The following is an 18,090-nucleotide window of genomic DNA, read 5'->3' on the forward strand; positions in this document are numbered from 1 at the left end:
AAAATTTGTCTCAAAAGTTAAGAAATCCTTTCTTTCAGGCTGGAGATTTTATGATTCCTGCTTTCTTCACACTTTTATAAATGTGCCATCTAAAAGAGGGAAAAATGCTCACATGATCCTAAAAATCCCAAGAAAGGAAGAAGGAAGTCATGACCATATAGAAAAAGAAAAAAAAAAAGAAAAATTGATAGACTCCAAATGTGTAGTTCTGTTTAGAGCCCAAACGAGGAAACTCTTTTATGAATCAAAGCATTAGTAACCTCACCCTCTGAACTAAAAGACGAAACCAATCACAGACGGTAACGACGCATCATCTCCCCAACACTGAACACTTGCAAAGAGTTCTGACCACACTGTGTCCAGTGCAATCACTATATTGATTTGCTGACCTCCAAAAATACCACCTCAGTTTTTTCCCCACATCCTCTGGATAATAACAGCAGTATTAACAAGTTAAATAAGCAGGGTGACAATATACAGCCTTGACATACTCCTTTTCCTATTTGGAACCAGTCTGTTGTTCCATGTCCAGTTCTAACTGTTGCTTCCTGACCTGCATACAGGTTTCTCAAGAGGCAGGTCAGGTGGTCTGGGATTCCCATCTCTTTCAGAATTTTCCACAGTTTATTGTGATCCACACAAAGGCTTTGGCATAGTCAATAAAGCAGAAATAGATGTTTTTCTGGAACTCTCTTGCATTTTCCATGATCCAGCGGATGTTGGCAATTTGATCTCTGGTTCCTCTGCCTTTTCTAAAACAAGCTTGAACATTTGGAAGTTCACAGTTCACATATTGGTGAAGCCTGGCTTGGAGAATTTTGAGCATTACTTTACTAGCACGTGAGATGAGTGCAATTGTGTGGTAGTTTGAGCATTCTTTGGCATTGCCTTTCTTTGGGATTGGAATGAAAACTGACCTTTTTCAGTCCTGTGGCCACTGCTGAGTTTTCCAAATTTTTTGGCATATTGAGTGCAGCACTTTCACAACATCATCTTTTAGGGTTTGAAATAGCTCAACTGGAATTCCATCACCTCCACTAGCTTTGTTCACAGTGATACTTTCTAAGGCCCACTTGACTTCACCTGGAATGTGAACATTCCAGGATGTCTGGCTCTAGGTCAGTGATCACATCATCGTTATTATCTGGGTTGTGAAGATCTTTTTTCTACAGTTCTTCTGTGTATTCTTGCCACCTCTTCTTAATATCTTCTGCTTCTGTTAGGTCCATACCATTTCTGTCCTTTATCGAGCCCATCTTTGCATGAAATGTTCCCTTGGTATCTTTAATTTTCTTGAAGAGATCTCTAGTCTTTCCCATTCTGTTGTTTTCCTCTATTTCTTTGCATTGATCGCTGAAGAAGGCTTTCTTATCTCTCCTTGCTGTTCTTTGGAACTCTGCATTCAGATGCTTATATCTTTCCTTTTCTCCTTTGCTTTTTGCTTCTCTTCTTTTCTCAGCTATAAGGTCTCCCCAGACAGCCATTTTGCTTTTTGCATTTCTTTTTTTTTTTTTTCACTTTTTTTTTTCTTTTCTTTAATAGAAAATTATTTAATTAGTATACATGTGTTTCTTTTTCTTGGGGATGGTCTTGATCCCTGTCTCCTGTACAATGTCACAAACCTCCATCCATAGTTCATCAGGCACTCTATCAGATCTAGTCCCTTAAATCTATTTCTCACTTCCACTGTGTAATCATAAGGGATTTGATTTAGGTCATACCTGAATGGTCTAGTGGTTTTCCCCACTTTCTTCCATTTAAGTCTGAATTTGGCAATAAGGAGTTCATGATCTGAGCCACAGTCAGCTCCCAGTCTTGTTTTTGCTGACTGTATAGAGCTTCTCCATCTTTGGCTGCAAAGAATATAATCAATCTGATTTCAGTGTTGACCATCTGGTGATGTCCATGTGTAGACCCTTATGGCAGAAAGTGAAGAACTAAAGAGCCTCTTGATGAAAGTGAGAGAGGAAAGTGAAAAAGTTGGCTTAAAGCTCAACATTCAGAAAACTAAGATCATGGCATCCAGCCCCATCAGTTCATGGCAAATAGATGGGGAAATAGTGGAAACAGTGGCTGACTTTATTTTTCTGGGCTCCAAAATCACTGCAGATGGTGATTGTAGCCATGAAGTTAAAAGACGCTTGCTCCTTGGAAGGAAGGTTATGACCAACCTAGATAGCATATTAAAAAGCAGAGATATTACTTTGCCAACAAAGGTCTGTTTAGTCAAGGCAATGGAAAGGACTCTTGAGAGTCCCTTGGACTGCAAGGAGATCCAACCAGTCCATTCTGAAGGAGATCAGCCCTGGGATTTCTTTGGAAGGAATGATGCTAAAGCTGAAACTCCAGTACTTTGGCCACCTCATGTGAAGAGTTGACTCATTGGAAAAGACTCTGATGCTGGGAGGGATTGGGAGCAGGAGGAGAAGGGGACGACAGAGGATGAGATGACTGGATGGCATCACTGACTCGATGGACATGAGTCTGAATGAACTCCGGGAGTTGGTGATGGACAGGGAGGCCTGGCGTGCTGTGATTCATGGGGTCGCAAAGAGTCGGGCACTACTGAGCAACTGATCTGATCTTATCTGATGGTTTTTCCAGTAGTCGTGTATGGATGTAAGAGTTGGACTATAAAGAAAGCTGAGCACCGAAGAATTGATGCTTTTGAACTGTGGTGTTGGAGAAGACTCTTGAGAGTCCCTTGGACTGCAAGGAGATCCAACCAGTCCACCCTAAAGGAGATCAGTCCTGGGTGTTCATTGGAAGGACTGATGTTGAGGCTGAAACTCCAATACTTTGGCCACCTGATGCGGAGAGCTGACTCATTTGAAAAGTCCCTGATGCTCGGAATGATTGAGGGCAGGAGGAGAAGGGGACAACAGGGATGAGAAGGTTGGATGGCATCACCGACACAATGGACATGGGTTGGGTGGACTCTGGGAGTTGGTGATGGACAGGGAGGCCTGGCGTGCTGTGGTTCATGGGGTCTTAAAAAGAGTCAGGCATGACTGAGCAACTGAACTGAATACTTTAATAGGACTCAATAAGTGTCAATATTCAGTCCAAGTGATTTATATATATTGGCTTATTTAATCCTTGTAACAATTAGGAACGAATTCTAGAAGATGAAATAACTGTATATAAAACTAAAAATCAGATTTTTGACTTGGAAGATAAACTTGAGGTGAGGAAGACCAACCTCTCAAGTAATATTTTATAATCTTTTTTTTTTTTAAGGCAGGCAGGAAATTAAATTGTTCCTCGACTTGATTTACACACAACTATAGCATTTTTAACTCTTGAATTAGGCTAAGAATCCAAGGGAAAACTTGAGATAGGATTAGAAGAGGCTCCATTATGGCATTATTTTATGCTTTTTATGTTGTATCTTAAAAACCCTACTTAGGAATCATCAGCTTCAGCTAATGCCTTGCCTCGTAAAGTATAATTTTGAACTCAAGAGGAGTAAATGGAATAATCTCACCTTTAGTAAGAGTGAAGTACAAGTTTTGTACTAGTGTAGCTGGTGTGCGGTGGCCTGGGTTTATCTATACCCTGCATTTCATGTGTGCATACCTGATTAGCAGAGTGCAGAAAGGGGGCATTTTGGCTCTGAGATAGCAGGAAGATCGGATGAGACTGATTGAGATTGTTGTAGCAGCTCCATTTCCATGTCCCCTTTCTGCACGCTGCTAATCAGGTATGCACACATGAAATGCAGGGTGTAGATAAACCCTGGCTACCACTCACCAGCTACACTAGTGCCCGTCTCACTTACCAAAGGTGAGATTATTCCATTTATTCCTCTTGAGTTCAAAATTATACAAGGGCAAGACGTCCATCTCCGTGTCTTTAAATGGATGAGTCACTGTTCAGGGACCACAGGCTTGATCCCTGGGAAGCCACCTGACGGACAGCGTTCTTCCCCAGACCTTGGAGAGAGAACCACCGCTTGCTCGGGGCTTGACTTCTCTGGGACACTGTGTCGCGCTACTACTTCGGAGGTTGGTCTTGCTCACCTCAAGTTCATCTTCAATTTAAAAATCCAATTGCTAGCCAGATACCCAGGTATTTCATTTTCTAGATTTGTACTTGATTATTACGAGGACTAAAGTGAGTTAATGTATCTAAATCACTTAGCATGAATATTGATACGTATTGAGTCCTGTGAGTATTAACTGCTGCTCCTCCTTCCTGGGGAAATGCGTGTGATAGACGCTGACAGCTCGGCCAGAGGACGTGCCCTCGGCGTGTGAACGAGCGCAGGTTTCCCCTGCGATGAGCCCGCCCTGGTTCGGCCTGGATGGCGGAATGTCCTGGGCACTGAGTCATGCTTCGCCCTCCCCTCTGTGTGCCGCCCAGGAAGCAGCAAGAAGGATCTGGTGCTGGGGTGGGGATTCCTTTCCTTAAGGAAAGAGACCTACAAGAAGAGGACTGTGCATGGCCATCACCCTGACCTCACTGGGAGCTTATGTGTAGAGCCAGGGGTTTCTTTTCTGAGACACTAGAAAGAAAATTTACAGGCCCATTAACCTTATAAATACTGATGCAAAATATTTACAAACCAGATTTAACAATACACAGAAAACACAGTTACAGAGGGTAGGATTTATCTTAAAAACAAAGAGATTTTAATGACTGTTAGTTTAATTTACCACATTAACAGAATAAAGTAGCAAAGCCCAAATGATTTTTCAATAGATGAAGAAAAATGTGATAAAATTAAATAATCATTTATGACTCAGTGTCCTAGAAAACTGGGAATTGAAATAAACTTCTAAAGCCAAACTGTTGTTAAAGCATTAGAAACAATTGCCTTAAAAGAAAAAAAAAAAAAAAACAGGAAAAAAATGCCTACTTCTACCCCATCTACTCAACATTATACCTGCAGTTTCAGCCAATGTATATGATTCAAGAAACAGCAGGAAGAAATATAAGTATTGTTTAAATAGTGATAAAATAATTTGTTATTTACAGATGATATAGTTGCCTATAACTTCTCATGTTTTAGCATTTTATAACTTAAAGATCAAAACATTCACTGAGAACAATATATTGATCATAACTAAACTAAGATTCAGGAAAAGGCTATATTAGACCATAAAATCAAAAACTCTAAGAAAGTCTACTGTAGCAATTATGCAATTTAAACTTTTCAATGTTTCTTCATTTTTCTTTAAGGAAGTCTTGTGAGTTACTATACAGAATTTTTATACCCTCCTCTAACTTATCTATGTATAGACAATAGACCACAGAACTTAGATGCCCATGAATTAGGCTCTTAATAAAATTTTGATTTTTTATATTTTCCTTTCTGAAGTTTTATCAGATCTACTATTAATAATAATCATGTCTGAGAATAATGACCTAGGAATGCAAGTGAACCTGGCCACTCTTATTTTATGTTTCTTTGATATGACCACGCCTATTAAATTACAGAACCCTACACAATAGGGTTTTGACGTTAAAAAGTTCTATAACTTGCTACCTGCTGAGCTTAGGAAACCTATATTATAGGTATGCCAAAGTCTTTCCATTTAAGTATCCACATACATTTCCCCCAAAAAAATCTTTCAAAAAAAATCTGTATGCTCATTACCTATGTCTCAATTTTTCACTGACCTGAAAATCCTCAGTGACAGAGAATTCTATGGTCATTGGTCTAAGAATTAGAAAAATCAAGGATTTAAAAGGAATTGAGGTGGTTTTTTCTCAAGAAGGAAAACTGGAAAATGTTTGGAATATATTGTTTTTATTAAAACTGACAGTGTAAAATGAAAAATATGGATTCACTTTTCTGTAAAGCAGAAATGAACACAACACTGTGAATTAACTCTACATTCCAATAAAAGTTAATAAAAAATGCAGGTCTCGAGAACTACTTACATGTGACGAGGCATTTTTATTACTAATACACACTCATCGTTCATCATGCACAGTCAGTGCCATTTGGCTCAAATCTGCATACCTGATGAAAAATTCACTTAGGTAATGAATATGCATGTGATGTCTATCGTAGGGCAAGCATTGCACTGGTGTGGTGGGGTCTGCAGAAGTGTGTCGCACAAACAGCCCTCAAAGACGCCCGTCAGGAGAAACCACAGGAACAAGAGGTGTCACCAGAGTGCGGCAAACAGAGGAAGAGGAAGGGGCGGGAGCCACGTCTGGGATGAAAGAACAAAGGCCCCAAGACAGGCCTGATCCAAAGGCCCTGAGCACCTGCTGAGCCTTGTACTGCCCCTGAGTGTCCTGCGGGACAGCAGGCAAGGTCACAGCCGAATGCTCTTTCAGGCGTTTCTCGGCCTCACTCTTCTGACTTTTGGAAATGCATGCTCCATTATCCCCTGTAAACTACTCTCCCTAGTTAAACAGCAGGACAAATACAAGTTTTCTCTTTCGCTATTGGTGTTCAAGACTACTTATTAGCCAGACAGTTTTCTGGTTCCATATGCTAGGTGCTGTTCTTTTGTTTTCTCCACTTAATCAAATCACAAAGAAAAACTTACTCTCAGACTCTGAATCACAATCAAAGGAAGAGCAGTTTACTAACCATATTTCCTTCAGCTGGGCAGGTATTTGTACAATTTCTACCAAAGACTCTTTAGAACATCTATATTCTCTTTAATTTTCATTTTACCATATAATTAATGCTTGTTATATAACTGGCTAATTATTATTGATCCTATAAATGTATAGACTATAATAAAATTTCCATTCTATAAGAAAAAACCTATAAATATTTTGGCATGTTTATTTTACTCCTGACTTTTTCCTATGCAAACATTAAGAGACATCTTTGAAAGCTTATGTCGGCTGTTTTTTAAATAATGGAAATACAAAGCACATCCTCTTGCTAATACTTTTATCACTAATATTTTTCATGTTAGAACATTTATTTATTTAACAGGTATTTATTAAGTACCTTCACTGTCTAGACACGGAGGATACCTTATACATAAGACAAATCTCTGCCTTCATGGAGATTATGTTTTGACCAACCCAGGCTTGATTAAAAGAAAAAAAACTAAACTAATGAGTGAGCGTGATTAGGAAACCAGTAGGTACCATAAGGTAATCAAACAGGTACAGTCCAGAAAATGATACAATAGATGGGAGTGTGACCAGTTTACACAGGGGATCAGGGCAGGTGTCCCTGAGCAAGTGATGCTTGAATTGAAATATGGAAATGGCAACCCACTCTAGTACTCTTGCCTGCCAAATCTCACGGACAGAGGAGCCTGGCGGGCTACAGTCCATGGGGTCACAAGAGTCGGACATGACTTAGTGACTAAACAGTGCCGACAGTGAACTGCGGGGAGGAGCTGGTCATCGAAGATCTGAGGCGAGCATTCCAAGAAATGGAGACAGCAAGGATGAAAGGCCGAGGGCCTCCGAGCCGAGGAGAAAACCTGCTCCTGCTGCCCAGCGTGGGGGACGAGGCAGTGTCAGATGCTGGCATGGAGAGGGAACCCGGCAGCCTGCTGAGTCATCAGAGTGTGGACTCTCACCCAGCTGCATGGAGAACTGCATCTCCTCAGGACTCTCCAAGCTCTTCTCTGGTACCTTGGTCTTCCAGGTACCACTTTCCTTTTTTTTTTTTCACCTGTATGCTGGTTCTGTGATCCTATCCTAATTTGTCACATTATATCCTAGGCTCTACTTTGCAAACTGGGTTTAATGACAATCCCCAGTCACAGCATTTTAATTTGCAACATGGATAGATATCACTAAGTCATTTTTTTTCAACTATGAATTCAGATACAGAGCATGCAATAAAATTTACATTTTTGAATTCTGAATTTTTAGAATAGAAATTACTGGTAGAGAATACTCTGGACAGAATACTTTAAGTATCTCTGAATTTGCACAGTTCATGTTGTAATCTTGCTTCTGTTTTTTCAGATTACTGAGCCCTGAAGAACTCGGGAGAATATTAGAAATGACACTCAACTTTCACAGCACAACAGGCTGAAAATCCAGTCTGCATTGTGGTGTCTGAGGATTATGTTATTACTGAATCTTAGACTTCTAATCAGGATTTAAACACACTGTTTCAATGCAAAGCAAGCTGGTAGTTAATAAGTATTGTTTAGTCTACTATCTCAGTCTCAGAATTCTTATGTCAATAACTTTGGCTGAGACAATAAGAGAATAAAAATTAGGTTAAACTTTTATGCATTAATTTAAGACCCTGTACGTCTGCCCATCAGTTCAGTTCAGTCGCTCAGTCGTGTCCGACTCCTTGCGACCCCACGGACTGCAGCACACCAGGCTTCCCTGTCCATCACCAACACCCAGAGCTCGCTCAAACTCATGTCCATTGAGTCAGTGATGCCATCCAACCATCTCATCCCCTGTCATCCCCTTCTCCTCCCTCCTTCAATCTTTCCCAGTATCAGGGTCTTTTCCAATGAGTCAGTTCTTCGCATCAGGTGGCCAAAGTATTGGAGTTTCAGCTTCAGCATCAGTCCTTTCATTGAATATTCAGGACTGATTTCCTTTAGGATGGACTGGTTGGATCTCCTTGCTGTCCAAGCCATACCTCTTACCAAGAAGGTAGAGAATGAAGTGTCTACTGCAAACACAACCAGAGGGAAGGCAAGTAGGAAAACAAAACAAACCCAAAAGGTGCTGTGCCACCACCTACTGGAAAACAAAAGAAAGGCCTCTAATGTCCAGCCTATCGAGACTTCTGCACCCACAGGGGGACAGGCCATCAAGAACCCTGAAGAACCACAGTAACACCACCGCAGAAGACAACAACAAGTCTCCAGAAACCAAACTTGAAGTCATGGAATATGGTGACCTAATTGACAGAGAATTCAAAAGTAGCCACCATGAAGAAATTCAATGAGCTACAAGAAAACTCAGTAAGGCAGCTTAACAAGCTCAGGGGTAAAACTGATGAATAAAAGAAATACCTTACCAAAGAGAAAGAAGTTCTAAGAAAGAAGCAAACAGAAATTCCGGAGCTGATCAGATCAGATCAGTCGCTCAGTAGTGTCCGACTCTTTGCAACCCCATGAATCACAGCACGCCAGGCCTCCCTGTCCATCACCATCTCCTGGAGTTCACTGAGACTCACGTCCATCGAGTCCGTGATGCCATCTAGCCATCTCATCCTCTGTCGTCCCCTTCTCCTCCTGCCCCCAATCCCTCCCAGCATCAGAGTCTTTTCCAATGAGTCAACTCTTCGCATGAGGTGGCCAAAGTACTGGAGTTTCAGCTTTAGCATCATTCCTTCCAAAGAAATCCCAGGGCTGATCTCCCTCAGAATGGACTGGTTGGATCTCCTTGCAGTCCAAGGGACTCTCAAGAGTCTTCTCCAACACCACAGTTCAAAAGCATCAATTCTTCAGCACTCAGCCTTCTTCACAGTCCAACTCTCACATCCATACATGACCACAGGAAAAACCACAGCCTTGACTAGACGAACCTTTGTTGGCAAAGTAATGTCCGGAGCTGAAGAACTCAATAAATGAGATGAAAAATGCATTAGAAAGCACTGGAAACGGAGTGGTCCATAAGGTAATGGGTATTCCAAAAGAAGAGTGAGAGGAGGAAGCAGAGAGTTTAAAGAAATAATAGCTGAGAATTAGAAACTGGACATATAAGACCATGGAGCTAAAAGAACAGCTAATTACCTCAATTCAAGAAGACCTTCTCCAACACACATATTAAAATGCTCAAAAGTCAATGACAAAGACATCATCTGAAGGGCATCCTGGGAAAAAGGTCAGTTATCTACAAAGGAAGCCCATTAGACTATCAGCAGATTTCTCACCTGAAACTCTACAGGCCAGGAGGATGTGAAATGACATTCTGAAAATACTGAAAGATAAACACCGTCACCCAGGAATATACTGTCCAGCGCAGTTGTCGCTCAGATACAAGGAGAATCAGACCCTCCCGGACGAGCAGAAGCTGAGCCGTCACATGTACACCAGGCCTGCCTCACAAGAGACAGGCGCTCTTCCGGCAAAAGTACGCAAAACTTTGAGATCAAGAAGATACACACCACACACACACACACACAGGAATACGGCCTAGTCATAAAAGTGATTAAGTCTTGCCATTTGCAACAACATGGGTAGAACTTGAGGGTGTTATGCTGTCAGTCAGAGACAGACAAATACCATGTGATTTTACTCATATGTAGAATATAGGAAAGAAGCAATAAACCAAAATAAATGAACAAACCAAACCAGACAAATACACAGAGAACAGAGTAGGGGTTACCAGAGGAGAAAGGGCAAAGGGATCAACTGAATGGTGACGGAGACTCAGGTGGGGTGTGCGCAGCCTTCTACATGACAGAAGCGGAAACAGAACGCTGTACACGTGGAACTTACGTAATGTTACCAATCAATATTACCTCAATAAAAAAAGGGAAAAAACAAGATGCATTGCAAACTCAATGTTCTCTAAAGGTTGCTGAGTCAACACTGTTCAAATCCATGACTGAGATTAATGCCAAAAAGAACCATTTCATGAGGAACTAGAGTTTAAAATGTAATTTGAATTGTAAGATGAAACAGAACTTTATACCTGACAAGTCTGTATTAGAGTAACTGTCCTGGAAATAAAAAAGCCAACATTACGATGCTGCGTACAGACGTACCCCCAGCTGCTTTGCTCCAGCTCTGTCTACTAGCTTTCCTCCGTAAAATTTCTTTCCCTGTTGGCAGGTTTGTTTTTGTGTGTGTGTGAAATCTGCTCCTATGCCATGATATCATGTATCAATTTGCTCCTAGTCTGCAAATGATCTGTATTCTTGGCCAGGAGAGCTGTCTTCAATAGCTACACATACCAAAGATATGCAGGACAGCCAATGTCTTTAGATGGGTAGGAGGATGGGGGGCGGCAGGACCGCTCACAGTACATACAAAGCTTTCTCCGGTGCTACTGAAGGAGAGAAGTGTGCTGTAATTTACATAAATTCAAATGGTATGTTTTTGATTTTTCAAACAACTCATAGAAATGAAACAACTAGAAAATGGAAGATTTTAAAACGATGCTCATGACTGTTTCTAAATCTTTAATGTGACTCAGGATAATTTTTCAGAATCTTTAATAGTTCTCAACTACATTTCACTCTCCTTAACGTATTTTCATGCTTCTCAATAACTAATACATAGAAAACACAAGACAGATGTTATTTGAAGAGAGAGAGAGAAAGGAGAAAATAACAGATCTAATTTCTATACTTTCCCATCTATTCATACAAAAGTATTGTCATACCGAGTGAAGTCAGACAGAAAAGGAGAAATATCTTAGGGTAATCCCTTTTAAGAATCTAAAAAGACATGACACAGATGAATTTATTTACAAAACACAAACAGACTCACAGACTTAGAGAAAAACTCATGGTTCCCAGGAGGGAAGAATGGGGGAAGGGATAGTTAGGGAGTTGGGAGGAAGATGTACACACTGCTGTATTTAAAATGGATAACCAACAGGACCTTATGGTACGGCACAGGGAACTCAGTGTTACATGGCAGCCTGGATGGGAGGGGGTTGGGGGAGAATGGGTACATGTACATGCACGGCTGTGTCGTTCACCTGAAATGATCACAGCATTGTTAGTCAGCTATACTCCAATATAAAACAAAAAAGTTTAAAAGAGTAAGACATTAATAGTAAATGAGTGGAATCTGTAGTTTTTAATTCAAAGTACAGTCTCTGCAATAGATAAGATTTTTAAAAGGGTATCCTGAATCCAAAATCAACTTTAAATGGCATTTATAAAAGGAATTTTAACTAATACTCTTTCAATTTTGTTTATTTAAATTGGTACCTGGCCCTTATGGCTGCTTATTTATGCTTATTCAACCATCCATTCATTCATTCATTCAACAGTAAGCTTCAGGCACAGTTCAGCTCCAGTTGTTATCTTTATGAGACTGTCTGGTAGGAAGAAGCACATTACCATGCTCGTAGAAAAGCAATGGGCTATGTAGTAAAAACACAGACTGGAATTCCAGCTCAGTTACATACTATCTGCAGATCCTGCCCTCTCAACTGGGGCCTGTATTCACCCCTCTTGGGAGCACTTGAGAAGGAAAAAACTCAATAAAAGTGGTTTTGATTGAACTCGGACATTTAGTGCCGAGGGACCAGAGCTTCTAACCAGTTGCAATATCCTCAAAATGAAGACTTGTTCTGCCTAAAATGTCAATCATTTCCCTCAAGAGAATAAGAAACATACTATCTTCATCAGTAACAGGATAATAAAAACAATACCTACTTAATTGTAGGGACTGTTGGGAGAAATAAAAGATGATGTTATTGGATACATGAATGAATTTGAAAATAGTAACAAATTAGAACATTTCAATAATAAATCAGAGGAGGAGCCAAGATGGCAGAGGAGTAGGACAGGGAGAACACTTTCTCCCCCACAAATTCATCAAAAGAGCATTTAAACGTCGAGTAAATTCCACAAAACAACTTCTGAATGCCGGCAGAGGACATCAGGCACCCAGAAAAACAATCCAACTCTTCGAAAGGAGATAGGGAAAAAATATAAAAGACAAAAAAAGAGACAAAAGAGGGAGGGACAGAGCTCCGTCCCGGGAAGGGAGTCTTAAAAAGAGAGAAGTTTCCAAACACCAGGAAACCTTCTCACTGCCGAATCTGTGCCGAGCTTTGGAAGCACAGAGGGCAACATAACAGGAAGAAAAAATAAACAAACAATTAAAACTCGAAGATTGCGAGTCCTATGGTAACTCCCCCAGCGGAGAAGCAGCGCAGACGCCTGCACGCGCCATTAACAAGCGGGGGCTGGGCAGGGAGGCGCGGCGCGGGCTGCATCGCTTAGAGTAAGAATCTGGCTTGAATACCCTGAGCACTATCTGAGCGAAACAATTCGGGCTAACAAACCAGACTGTGGGATATCTACCACGCGAAAAGCCAGCCCCAACTTAAGACACCGCCAGGCCCGCGCACGGAACAAAGAATTGAACAGAGATAGCCGGCTGCAGACCTTCCCCCTCCGGTGACAGGCAGCCAGAGCCGGAAGGGGGCAATCACAGCCCCAGAGAGACATTATCTATAAAACTGTAAGCAGGCTTCTTTGCTAACTAAAACTTCTTGGGGGTCTGGACGGTTAACATCTGCCTAAGAAGGTGTGCCGGTTTTGCGCCCAGATAACTGAGTGGCGGGGAGGCGATAAGTCGCAGCATTGGCGCTCGCCAAACACCTCATCACTTGAGCTGCTCGGACCTGGGAAGAGCACAACACTCAGGCCCAACTGAGTCTGCGCCTCTGAGGACTACCCGAGTGCCTGAACCTGAGCGGCTTGGACCTGGGAGGTACATGCAACCCAGGGCCAGCCTCGGATTGTTCCCGGCGGAACAACCTAGAGCCTGAGCAGTGTGGGCAGGGAGGCTACACGCGCAGTGAGCGGGGGCAGACCCAGTGTGGCTGAGGCACTGCGAGCGCACGCCAGTGTTATTTGCTTGCAGCATCCCTCCCTCCCTCCCCACAGCGCGACTGAACAAACAGAAGAAATACAGTTCCACCCATCAGAACACTGACACAAGCTTCCCTAACCAGGAAACCTTGACAAGCCACCTGTACAAACCCACACACAGCGAGGAATAGCCACAATAAAGAGAACTCCACAAACTGCCAGAATACAGAAAGGACACCCCAAACTCCGCAATTTAAACAAGATGAAGAGACAGAGGAATAGCCAGCAGATAAAGGAACAGGATAAATGCCCACCAAACCAAACAAAAGAGGAAGAGATAGGGAATCTACCTGATAAAGAATTCCGAATAATAATAGTGAAATTGATCCAAAATCTTGAAATTAAAATGGAATCACAGATAAATAGCTTGGAGACAAGGATTGAGAAGATGCAAGAAAGGTTTAACAAGGACCTAGAAGAAATAAAAAAGAGTCAATATACAATGAATAATGCAATAAATGAAATTAAAAACACTCTGGAGGCAACAAATAGTAGAATAACAGAGGCAGAAGATAGGATTAGTGAATTAGAAGATAGAATGGTAGAAATAAATGAATCAGAGAGAATAAAAGAAAAACGAATTAAAAGAAATGAGGACAATCTCAGAGACCTCCAGGACAATATTAAATGCTACAACATTCGAATCATAGGGGTTCCAGAAGAAGAAGACAAAAAGAAAGACCATGAGAAAATACTTGAGGAGATAATAGTTGAAAACTTCCCTAAACTGGGGAAGGAAATAATCACCCAAGTCCAAGAAACCCAGAGAATCCCAAACAGGATAAACCCAAGGCGAAACACCCCAAGACACATATTAATCAAATTAACAAAGATCAAACACAAAGAACAAATATTAAAAGCAGCAAGGGAAAAACAACAAATAACACACAAGGGAATTCCCATAAGGATAACAGCTGATCTTTCAATAGAAACTCTTCAAGCCAGGAGGGAATGGCAAGACATACTTAAAATGATGAAAGAAAATAACCTACAGCCCAGATTATTGTACCCAGCAAGGATTTCATTCAAGTATGAAGGAGAAATCAAAAGCTTCTCAGACAAGCAAAAGCTGAGAGAATTCTGCACCACCAAACCAGCTCTACAACAAATACTAAAGGATATTCTCTAGACAGGAAACACAAAAATGGTGTATAAATTCGAACCCCAAACAATAAAGTAAATGGCAACGGGATCATACTTATCAGTAATTACCTTAAACGTAAATGGGTTGAATGCCCCAACCAAAAGACAAAGACTGGCTGAATGGATACAAAAACAAGACCCCTACATATGTTGTCTACAGGAGACCCACCTCAAAACAGGGGACACATACAGACTGAAAGTGAAGGGCTGGAAAAAGATTTTCCATGCAAATAGGGACCAAAAGAAAGCAGGAGTAGTAATACTCATATCAGATAAAATAGACTTTAAAACAAAGGCTGTGAAAAGAGACAAAGAAGGTCACTACATAATGATCAAAGGATCAATCCAAGAAGAAGATATAACAATTATAAATATATATGCACCCAACACGGGAGCACCGCAGTATGTAAGACAAATGCTAACAAGTATGAAAGGAGAAATTAACAATAACACAATAATAGTGGGAGACTTTAATACCCCACTCACACCTATGGATAGATCAACTAAACAGAAAATTAACAAGGAAACACAAACTTTAAATGATACAATAGACCAGTTAGACCTAATTGATATCTATAGGACATTTCATCCCAAAACAATGAATTTCACCTTTTTCTCAAGCGCACATGGAACCTTCTCCAGGATAGATCACATCCTGGGCCATAAATCTAGCCTTGGTAAATTCAAAAAAATAGAAATCATTCCAAGCATCTTTTCTGACCACAATGCAGTAAGATTAGATCTCAATTACAGGAGAAAAACTATTAAAAATTCCAACATATGGAGGCTGAACAACACGCTGCTGAATAACCAACAAATCACAGAAGAAATCAAAAAAGAAATCAAAATTTGCATAGAAACGAATGAAAATGAAAACACAACAACCCAAAACCTGTGGGACACAGTAAAAGCAGTCCTAAGGGGAAAGTTCATAGCAATACAGGCACACCTCAAGAAACAAGAAAAAAGTCAAATAAATAACCTAACTCTACACCTAAAGCAACTAGAAAAGGAAGAAATGAAGAACCCCAGGGTTAGTAGAAGGAAAGAAATCTTAAAAATTAGAGCAGAAATAAATGCAAAAGAAACAAAAGAGACCATAGCAAAAATCAACAAAGCCAAAAGCTGGTTCTTTGAAAGGATAAATAAAATTGACAAACCATTAGCCAGACTCATCAAGAAACAAAGGGAGAAAAATCAAATCAATAAAATTAGAAATGACAATGGAGAGATCACAACAGACAACATAGAAATACAAAGGATCATAAGAGACTATTATCAACAATTATATGCCAATAACATGGACAACGAGGAAGAAATGGACAAATTCTTAGAAAAGTACAACTTTCCAAAACTCGACCAGGAAGAAATAGAAAACCTTAACAGACCCATCACAAGCACGGAAATTGAAACTGTAATCAAAAATCTTCCAGCAAACAAAAGCCCAGGTCCAGACGGCTTCACAGCTGAATTCTACCAAAAATTTAGAGAAGAGCTAACACCTATCCTGCTCAAACTCTTCCAGAAAATTGCAGAGGAAGGTAAACTTCCAAACTCATTCTATGAGGCCACCATCTCCCTAATACCAAAACCTGACAAAGATGCCACAAAAAAAGAAAACTATAGGCCAATATCACTGATGAACATAGATGCAAAAATCCTAAACAAAATTCTAGCAATCAGAATCCAACAACACATTAAAAAGATCATACACCATGACCAAGTGGGCTTTATCCCAGGGATGCAAGGATTCTTCAATATCCGCAAATCAATCAATGTAATACACCACATTAACAAATTGAAAAACAAAAACCATATGATTATCTCAATAGATGCAGAGAAAGCCTTTGACAAAATTCAACACCCATTTATGATAAAAACTCTCCAGAAAGCAGGAATAGAAGGAACATACCTCAACATAATAAAAGCTATATATGACAAACCCACAGCAAACATTATCCTCAATGGTGAAAAATTGAAAGCATTTCCTCTAAAGTCAGGAACAAGACAAGGGTGCCCACTTTCACCATTACTATTCAACATAGTTTTGGAAGTTTTGGCTACAGCAATCAGAGCAGAAAAAGAAATAAAAGGAATCCAAATTGGAAAAGAAGAAGTAAAACTCTCACTATTTGCAGATGACATGATCCTCTACATAGAAAACCCTAAAGACTCCACCAGAAAATTACTAGAACTAATCAATGATTATAGTAAAGTTGCAGGATATAAAATCAACACACAGAAATCCCTTGCATTCCTATACACTAATAATGAGAAAACAGAAAGAGAAATTAAGGAAACAATTCCATTCACCATTGCAACGAAAAGAATAAAATACTTAGGAATATATCTACCTAAAGAAACTAAAGACCTATATATAGAAAACTATAAAACACTGGTGAAAGAAATCAAAGAGGACACTAATAGATGGAGAAATATACCATGTTCATGGATTGGAAGAATCAATATAGTGAAAATGAGTATACTACCCAAAGCAATTTATACATTCAATGCAATCCCTATTAAGCTACCAACAGTATTCTTCACAGAGCTAGAACAAATAATTTCACAATTTGTATGGAAATACAAAAAACCTCGAATAGCCAAAGCGATCTTGAGAAAGAAAAATGGAACTGGAGGAATCAACCTACCTGACTTCAGGCTCTACTACAAAGCCACAGTTATCAAGACAGTATGGTACTGGCACAAAGACAGAAATATAGATCAATGGAACAAAATAGAAAGCCCAGAGATAAATCCACGCACATATGGACACCTTATCTTTGACAAAGGAGGCAAGAATATACAGTGGATTAAAGACAATCTCTTTAACAAGTGGTGCTGGGAAATCTGGTCAACCACTTGTAAAAGAATGAAACTAGAACACTTTCTAACACCATATACAAAAATAAACTCAAAATGGATTAAAGATCTCAACATAAGACCAGAAACTATAAAACTCCTAGAGGAGAACATAGGCAAAACACTCTCTGACATACATCACAGCAGGATCCTCTATGACCCACCTCCCAGAATATTGGAAATAAAAGCAAAAATAAACAAATGGGACCTAATTAAACTTAAAAGCTTCTGCACATCAAAGGAAACTATTAGCAAGGTGAAAAGACAGCCTTCAGAATGGGAGAAAATAATAGCAAATGAAGCAACCGACAAACAACTAATCTCAAAAATATACAAGCAACTCCTACAGCTCAACTCCAGAAAAATAAATGACCCAATCACAAAATGGGTCAAAGATCTAAATAGACATTTCTCCAAAGAAGACATACAGATGGCTAACAAACACTTGAAAAGATGCTCAACATCACTCTTTATCAGAGAAATGCAAATCAAAACCACTATGAGGTACCATTTCACACCAGTCAGAATGGCTGCGATCCAAAAGTCTACAAATAATAAATGCTGGAGAGGGTGTGGAGAAAAGGGAACCCTCTTACACTGTTGGTGGG

General features: G+C 40.1%; 1 long non-coding RNA gene across 12 annotated transcripts in view; it reads right to left on the reverse strand.

The window, feature by feature from the left end:
• LOC147346388 (uncharacterized) overlaps positions 1–18,090 on the reverse strand; it is a 48,693-nt gene that overhangs the window by 12,164 nt on the left and 18,439 nt on the right. The window contains exon 2 of one of the 12 annotated variants that reach the window (XR_015153599.1): positions 1,722–1,853. The exons of the other annotated variants lie outside the window; for them this stretch is intronic. This is a non-coding gene — a long non-coding RNA (uncharacterized LOC147346388). The remainder of the gene's footprint in view (positions 1–1,721; positions 1,854–18,090) is intronic. 12 annotated transcript variants of the gene reach the window in all.

Source organism: Bos grunniens, chromosome 24 (genome assembly GCF_055505025.1).
Source record: "Bos grunniens cultivar Pamir isolate PY7600 chromosome 24, Bosgru_T2T1.0, whole genome shotgun sequence".
Classification (NCBI taxonomy): Eukaryota; Metazoa; Chordata; class Mammalia; order Artiodactyla; family Bovidae; genus Bos; species Bos grunniens.